Here is a 9449-nt window from a genome sequence, read left to right as displayed (position 1 = left end):
TCAAGGAGTCCAAGCAAGTATGCCAGTGGTGATGGTCAATGCCAGTGGTGATGGTGACCTCCCCACTGTACTGCAGGACCAAAATGGACCAGAAGGACAGAAACCCCTCTGCTCGTGCTCTTAGTCTCTTCCCTCTTTCCACAGTTCAACCCTCCTCTCCTTTTTTCTCCACTCACCCATTTTTCTCTTCATGAAAACAAAAATCTTCTCCTAAGTGGCCCCATCCATTTTTAGAGGCATGTGTTTCCACTGTCAGAGTTCAAGGCAACTGCTGGACCCCCCAGGTACAATGCTCAGAGGATCTGCAGCACGGGTGGGAGGGTGCGGGCTGGCTATTGAAGTCTGGCAGGGCCTGGAAATCACTGGGGCAGATTGCACAGTGAGGTGAACACTGGAGGTGAGGGCCCAGGTCCTACCAATACCATTCAGAAGGGGCATAGACTCATACTCTCTGTGTATATGCTAAATACTCCAGACCTTTTCTATTTCCAGGAGAAACAATCAGTGGAAGGAGAGAGAGACAAGAGTAAGTACTGGTCTTAGATTTTATCCTAAGGGCTATGTTTCTTCTCTAAGCTACAGTTTCTCATATATTAACATCTGTGATACATTATTTCACAACAAGCTTCAGTGTTTCCTGGAAGCACTTCATCTTTCTGCCTTGACAATTATCTTCCTATGTTTTGAGAAACAGAAGGTTTCTTTTTCCCTTTGTTTTTGTTAGTTAATTGGCTTTAAGATTTCATAAAATAAATGGTTCCCTGGCTTATTCAGTGTCTATGAATCGCTGATATTTAAACATGCCATTATAAAATGCTTTAAACTTTTTAATTTATATATATACACACACACAAATTTTTATATATATTAAATTTATATATAGAGAGAGAAAAAGTATATTTTGGGTATATTGAGTTAAATAAAATATACTTTTAAAATTAATTTCACTTGTTTCTTTTTACTTTTTTAATGTGGCCACTGGTAAATTCAAAAGTGTTTATGTGGCTTCTATACATCCTATTGGGCACCCTAAAGCACTCTCACTGAAAATATGGTCCATGGGCCAGCAGCATCTGCATAGGAGCTTGTTAGAAATGCACAATCTCGGCCGGGCACAGTGGTTCTCACCTGTAATCACAACACTTTGGGAGGCCGAGGCGGGCGGATCACAAGATCAGGAGATCGAGACCATCCTGGCTAACATGGTGAAACCCCGTCTCTAGTAAAAATAAAAAAAAAAAAATTAGCCAGGCATGGTGGTGGGCACCTGTAGTCCCAGCTACTCGGGGAGGCTGAAGCAGCAGAATGGCGTGAACCCAGGAGGTGGAGATTGCAGTGAGCCAAGATCGGGCCACTGCACTCCAGCCTGGGCAACAGAGCGAGACTCCATCTCAAAAAAGAAAAAAAAGAAAAGAAAAGAAAAAAAGAAATGCACAATCTCAGGCTCAGCCTGACTTACAGAGTCAGCATCCACATGTTAATAAGACTACCCAAGCACATCCTAACAAAATTAAAAGGTACTGAGCTACAGAGCTATGCTTCTCAAACAGTGAAGAACAATCAAGTTTTTTTCCAATTAATTGTAGACTGTTGTCAAATATAATAAAAAGAATCCTTAGAAAAATGAAAATCACACAAAGAAAAAATACAAAACGTAAATTTTAAATTTATAGAGTCAGAAATTATAAAATGAATTTCAGTAAGTGTCATCAAACGACATAGATATAAGAGAAAACAATTACAAAAAATGAACACATTGTTCTTTGAAACATAGGCAATTGACACAGAGAGTCATCATTACGCTTGTAACTTTTTGCCAAACAAATATTTTGTAAGAAATTGCAGTTCTGCATGTTAGACACTGGTAGACACATTTTAAATACACATTTTTATATTACTATTTAAGGTTTTTAATATGACAATTAATCTTGCTTCCTGGTTGTCAATTTACCTAATCTGGTTTGAATGGATGGCAATGCTCTTTGCAGGGGATAATATGTATCTAAACTATTTCTAAACATTGCTTAACAGCAGTCAAAGTAGAGAAAGGAGGCTCGCGGAGCTATGTTGATTGAAATGAGGAAGAGATTTTTAAACCAGTCTCAGCAAGTTCAGGGTATTTTTTAACTGCTATCCAAAATGAAGCTGATAGTGCTACATTTTTTTTAATGTATCTTCAGTCTTTTATCCGTAACCAGTTCAAATAACTTATACTATAAGGTTAAATATAAATTATCTTTCAGTGAAAGCAAATGATTCCAGATTTAATGTACTTTGGGATGACAGTTTTCAAAATAACCTTAAAACGTCGCACATGATAATGCAGTCCTATGGCATATGACTAGTACCCAACTCAAACTCATCACACAAGTTAGACAAAAACAAGACCGATTTATATCCTGTTCAACAAAACGGTGACCACATGCTTACATATTGAGCAATGCCAAATTATTGCTATAAAAGTTTCTAAATGCTTACTCTTGATTTCTGTAGTTATCCTGTAACAGACTGGTAACAAACAATTCATATCAGTATTACTCTGCAGACTATATTTGAATAACACTGCTTTAGATATTCCAGCTGAATAAAATATCAAGATTTAAATAGTCATCTTTCTCAAGCATTTTAGCTGAGTCGGTGTGACAGGTGGACCACAGATAAGCAGGTTATAATCAACTCTTATCAGTCAATGAGATAAATAACATTAATTTAAACCACAGAGGTATGTTTATAATTTTGTTATCTGTGATTGCTGTATATTTCATGCAGATACATGAATCTATATGTGATATCAGTTCATATCCTTTGCAGAAACAGAGAAAGCCCTCTGTATGTGAGGTTTATGTTCGTGTTTCTACTTGTTTGCATAAATTAAATAATTTTTATTTCACAGGAAAAATGAACTCTACATATGCAAGATGGTAAATAATGTTAAAATACAAGAACCTTCCCACTGAAATCAGAATAATCCTCCTTACCACTGCCCAAAAGACAGAGGCAATGTATATTAAAAACATTACTGAAACTGCTTATTATTTAACTTTGCTGTAGTCTTATGAGATATTGATATTTGCTAGTTATTTGAGTAAAAACTGGGGGTGGGAAATTGGTTAGTGCTATGCCACACACACAGTTGTCCAATCTGGAAACCTTTGACTGCTTCCTCTCTCAACCCCTAAATCTAATTGATTTTGCAATCCTATATGTTCTGCCTTACTGCCACCTCACAAATCTCACCTTTCTGGGTTCCAGTTGTCATTGCCTCTGCTCATGCCCTCATTAGCAATTAAGTGGATTTGTGTTTTAGGCTCCGGGCTAACGCCCCCTTCCTTCTGTCCCAGTCCCGTCTAATTCACCTTTTGTAGAACCAGAGTTATCTTTCCAAAATTTAGAAGTGATATGAATCACTTCTATATTTAGAACGTTCAGTAGATTGGCATAACCTTCCTGTAAAATCCAAATTCCTTAACTTTGGATACAAGATCCTTCATAATCTGAACCATCTTCTCCATAATCATTTCCAGAATACCCCATAAAACCAAATGAACTAGCAATTGTCCATCATTCAGACAAATACTATTTCCTGATTCTCATGTATTTCTCTATTATCCTGTGCTTGGCAGTGATACTGTGCGCATTTGGACAGGTGAGTTCTTCCCAGGCTTATTTGTGAGCATGCAATGAATGTTCATGTGTGTGCACTGTTTGTACAGGAACATGTTGAAGAAGGCAGAGCCAGTCTCTACAAGTCTGTGGTTTCCAACAGCTGCAAGGAGATGTCTTGTTACTCCGACTTTCCATTCCCAGAAGATTATCCAAACTATGTGCCAAATTCTCAATTCCTGGAATATCTCAAAATGTATGCAAACCACTTCAACCTTCTGAAACACATTCAATTCAAGGTAAGACACAAAGCATCAGTTAGTAGTCAGAAAGTATTTCCTACATATTTTCTCTTATCTCTCCAGCCTAGCCATGGGCTCTGTAGATGAGATACTAAACTGGCAATATTAATGACACCTGACTGGATTTATTTTCTCCCTATACTCACTCTCCACTTCAAGTAAATCTGGAGGTGGGGGTGGATACTTTGTGTAAAGATTCACAAATATAAAATTTTAGTTTGCAATACTTATATCCAAGTATCTTAGAGAACCTAAAAAATATCAAGCCACATTTTCAGCTTGGGCCAAATGCGTACCCACATGGACACTGAGAACTGCCCCTTTTCCCCAGTCTCCTGTTTGGTTTTGTTTGTTTGTTTGTTTTGAGACAGGGTCTCACTTTGTTGCCCAGGCTGGAATGCAGTGGCATGATCATGGCTCACTGCAGCCTGGACTTCCTAAGCTCAGGTGATTCTCATACCTCAGCCTCCCAAGTAGCTGGGAACACAGATGCACACCACCACACCCAGCTAGCTTTTTATATTTCGTAGCGATGGGGTCTCACCATGTTGGCCATGCAATCTCAAACACCTGAGCTCAAGCAATCCTCCTGCCTTGGCCTCCCAAAGTGCTGGGATTACAGGCATGAGCCACCATTCCCAGCTCCCACTCTCTTCTTGACTATCCTTTTATAGGAATGAACATGAGCAGTGGCCCATACACAAGAGAACCTTGCTATGTGAAGGAAATCTTTTCCAGATATTCTTGAAAATAGAAAAATCTTCGAATATCGTTATTCTACAATGCCCCATTCCTCTCCCATTTTAGAGGTTAGAGACAGGAGGAAGGTAGTAGGACAGGTACAAATGAATAATATATCCTTTTTGTCCTCTTTTTTCCCCCTTTTTTTCTCTGTTTCCTCTCCAAGAAACATATGAAAATCTATGTTTCCCTTCTCCTTTCTCCCTCCCCTATCAGAGATGAGGATGATGAGGAATTCACAGAAAATTATACATAGAAAGCAACAGAAATGGAGATATTGACCAAAACAAGTGGAAAATAAAATTTACATTCACATTCCTGACCTTAAAAGCCCTCTGATACGGTTTGGCTGTGTCACCATCCAAATCTCATCTTGAATTTCCACATGTTGGGGGAGGGACCCAGTGGGAGGTAATTTAACCATGGGGGCAGGTCTTTCCCATACTGTTCTCCTGATAGTGAATAAGTCTCATGAGATCTGATGGCTTTAGAAGGCGGAGCTTCCCTGCACAAGCTCTCTCTTTGCCTGCCGCCATGCACGTAAGACGTGACGTGCTCCTCCTTACCTTCTGCCATGATTGTGAGGCTTCCCCAGCCATGAGGAACTATGAGTTCTCCATTAAACCTCTTTCCTTTGTAAATTGCCCAGTCTCTGGTATGTCTTTATCAGCAGCATGAAAACAAATATAGTAAATTGGTACCAGTAGAGTGGGGAGTTGGTGAAAAGATACTAAAAAATGTAGAAGTGACTTTGGAACTGTGTAACTGGCAGAGGTTAGAGCAGTTTGGAGGGCTCTGAAGAAGAAAGGAAAATGTGGGAAACTTTGGAACTTCCTAGAGACTTGTTGAATGGCTTTGACGAAAATGCTGATAGTGATATGAACAATAAGGTCTGGGCTGAGATGGTCTCAGATGGAGAGGAGGAATTTGTTGGGAACTGGAATAAAGGTGACTCTTGTTATAGTTTTTTGTTTGTTTGTTTGTTTGTTTAAAAGAAAAATCTGAAATTATTAGTTTATTAGTATCATACAGGACTCAAATATTCAGTATTCCTCCTGAAATTACATAAACAAATGCAAATGGAAAGAATCCAAGTCAAAATTCTGTAACAAAACAGCACTCCATCACCAAAGCGTGTAAAATTACAAGAGTGCTATTTTAAAATACTGGCACTTTAAGAAAACCATAATCCTGAAAACCTCAAAATTGCCAAATTGTTCCCTAAACTGCTAAGCAGATAAACATGACTAATGAATGAGTTTGTTTTGTAAAGAAAAATCATTCAAATAAATTGAATAATTCATACTGAGATGCAAAGTTTAAGTGTCTTCTTTCCTCCTATTTAGATTTTTGATGGGGCAAACCATAATATAGGAAAATATATGCTGTTTTGAATGTGACATCTTTGTTTTAAAAGTTGGCCCAATTAATTAAAAATACTTTTAATGGAAAGTCTCATTTCCTGAGCAGTCCATATTTAGATAAATGGGAAAAGACATCTATAGCCAGCATTTTTGTAGTCTTCACTGAGACTAATGTCAACAAAAAGTATAATACAGCAGTCTTGTATTTTAAGCTCATGCTTTTGGGGATACATTCACAGGTCTTCTTTAATGTGGGAACTGCAAGATATAACTGCCATTACATGGTAATGGGAGTTAAAGAAAAGAGTCCTCATGTAAACGTTAGAACATACTTTTCTATTACTCCTTCAAGGACAGACTTTCAAAATGTTTAATTCTAATAATCCCATGCTTTAAGTAGATTGATTACTCTTCAGTTTGTAAATATAAGTGGACTATGTTAAATTTCTTAACTGATCAAGATTTTGGATGTTCAGTTATGGATGAAAACTATCTCAACTTAATTTTACCACCATATGATGTGCAGGGTGTGTAGACAAAAGCTTTTAATTAGCTAACTATATGAAAGGATAAACACTGTAATAATTCATGTGATTCAAAATGGGCAAAAGCAAAGACTAGCTTCCCCTCAAGAAGAAAAATTTCAGACCTATGAAAAGGACAATACTAATAAAAAGACTGTATTTACTTAGAAGCATTGAGAATGTAAACAAAACAGCTGAAACTTTTTTTTTTTTTTTTTTGCAGTTACAGAGTGGTATTCAGTTAATAGAACAACAATTATTTCATATAAACTGCATCAGAGACAACTGAAGACGAAAAAACTACAACTCACATATATAACTAATTTGTGCTGTGCACCAACAAGAACCTGCTTTAAATTTCCATGCCAATTTACAACCCTCATACTATACCAGGCAAGATTAGTGGCTACTGAAAATACCACCAGGACAGGGCTATCTAAAGACACATTCGGTAGTGTGTTAACTATACAAAAAAAGACACTGTACAGTTTAAAAACAAATCCTACACAGCCTTACATTTCAATTTTTAAAGGAGTGAGTTGTGTACAGGGGGGTTAAATGCTTTATAGACAAGAAAAAAACTGTGCTAGAACCAACTTATTCATCATCTTCTTCATCTTCATCTTCCTCCTCCTCATTATCCTCTTCATCTTCCTTATCTTCCTCTTCATCCTTCTTTTTCTTGCTTTTTTCAGCCTTGACAAATCCCTTTTTTGCTGCATCAGGCCTTCCTTCAGCTCAATATGCAGCAATAACCTTTTTGTATTTTTCCTTCAGCTTCACAGCCTTCTTTTCACAAGGCTGCTTGTCATCTGCAACAGTGTTATTCCACATCTCTCCCAGTTTCTTCATAACATCACCAATGGGCAGGCCAGGATGTTCTCCTTCGATATTTGGGTGATACTCAGAGCAGAACAGGAAAAAGGCTGAAGGAGGCCTCTCGGGTGCATTGAGATCTTTGAACTCCTTTCCTGTCGATAGGTTTTCATTTCTCTTTCATAACCGGCCTTGTCCGGCTTTGCCATATCTTCAAATTTTCCTTTCTCCTTAGCAGACATGGTCTTCCACCACTCTGGGCACTTCTTAGAAAGCTCTGAGAAATTGACTGAAGCATCTGGGTGCTTCTTATGCTCCTCCCTACAAGTTTGCACAAAAAATGCATATGATGACATTTTGCCTCTTGGCTTCTTAGGATCTTCTTTGCCCATGTTTAGTTATTTTTCCTTAGCAAGGCACAGAGTTGCCCAGTGCCAATCCAGCTCTCACTTGCCACAGCACTGTCTCTATGGAGCTCATTGTACTGCCTCTTCTTATGTTCTAGCAATGAGACTGGTGGCATTTTGCTCCTGCCCTAGAGATTTGTGGAACTTTGAACTTGAGAGAGATGATTTAGGGTATCTGGCAGAAGAAATTTCTAAGCAGCAAAACAATCAAGAGGTGACTTGGGTGCTGTTGAAGGCATTCTGTTTTAAAAGGGAATCAGAGCATAAAAGTTCAGAAAACCTGCAACCTGACAATGCAATAGAAAAAAAAAAATCTTATTTTCCGAGAAGAAATCCAAGCCAACTGCAGAAATTTGCATCAATAACCAGGAGCCCAATGTTAATCCCCAAAGCAATGGGGAAAATGTCTCCAGGGCATGTCAGAGGTCTTCACCACAGCCCCTCCCATCACAGGCCTGCGGGCCTAGGAGGAAAAAGTGGTTTCATGGACCAGGCCCAGAGTCCCCATGCTGTGTGCAGCCAAGGGACTTGGTGCCTGAATCCCAGCTGCTCCAGCTGTGGCTAAAAGGGCCAACATAGAGCTCAGGCAGCGACTTCAGAGGGTGCAAGCCTGAAGACCTGGCAGCTTCCACATTGTGTTGAGCCTGCAAGTGCACAGAAGTCAAGAACTGAGGTTTGAGAACCTCCACCTAGATTTCAGAGGATGTATGGAAATGCCTGGATGTGCAGGCAGAAGTTTGCTACAGGGGCAGGGATCTCATGGAAAACCTCTGCTAGGGCAGTGCAGAAGGGAAATGTGGGGTCAGAGCCCCCACACAGAGTCTCTACTGGGGCACTACCTAGTGGAGCTGTGAGAAGAGGGCAACCGCCCTTCAGACCCCAGAATGTCAGATCCATGTGCTTGGAAAAGCTGCAGACACGCAATGACAGCCTGTGAAAGCAGCCAGGAGGGAAGCTGTACCCTGCAAAGCCACAGGAGCAGAGCTGCCCAAGACCATGGGAACCCAACTCTTGCATCAGCGTGACCTGGATGTGAGACATGGAGTCAAAGGAGATCATTTTGGAGCTTTAAGATTTGACTGGCCTGCTGGATTTCAGACTTGCATGGGGCCTGTAGCCCCTTTGTTTTCACCAATTTCTCCCACTTGGAATGGCTGTATTTACCCAATGCCTGTACCCCCACTGTATCTAGGAAGTAACTAACCAACTTTTGATTTTACAGGCTCATAGGTGGAAGGGACTTGCCATGTCTCAGTTGAGACTTTGGACTGTGGATTTTTGAGTTAATGCTGAAATGAGTTAAGACTTTGGTGGGGACTGTGGCTGTAGGGAAGGCATAATTGCTTTTGAAATGTGAGGACATGAGATTTGGGATGGGCCAGGGGCAAAGTAATATGGCTGGGCTGTGTCCCCACCCAAATGTCATCTTGAATTCTCACATGTTGGGAGAGGGGCCCAGAGGGAGGTAACTGAATCATAAGGGTAGGTCTTTCCCATGCTGTTCTCATGATAGTGAATAAGTCTCACGAGATCTGATGGCTTTATAAGGCAGAGTTTCCCTGCACAAGCTCTCTCTTTGCCTGACATAATCCATGTAAGATGTGACTTGCTTCTCTTTGCTCCTGCAGTGATTGTGAGGCTTCCCCAGCCACATGGAACTGTGAGTTCTCCATTAAACCTTTTTCCTCTGTA

General features: G+C 39.8%; 1 pseudogene; it reads right to left on the bottom strand.

Annotated features, from left to right (window-relative positions):
* Window positions 1-7131: 7131 nt before the first annotated feature.
* On the bottom strand, window positions 7132-7742 carry LOC112631877 (annotated as a pseudogene).
* Window positions 7743-9449: the final 1707 nt, after the last annotated feature.

The sequence above is a fragment of the Theropithecus gelada genome, chromosome 9 (assembly GCF_003255815.1).
Source record: "Theropithecus gelada isolate Dixy chromosome 9, Tgel_1.0, whole genome shotgun sequence".
Classification (NCBI taxonomy): domain Eukaryota; kingdom Metazoa; phylum Chordata; class Mammalia; order Primates; family Cercopithecidae; genus Theropithecus; species Theropithecus gelada.
This window is presented reverse-complemented; position numbering and strand designations above follow the sequence as displayed.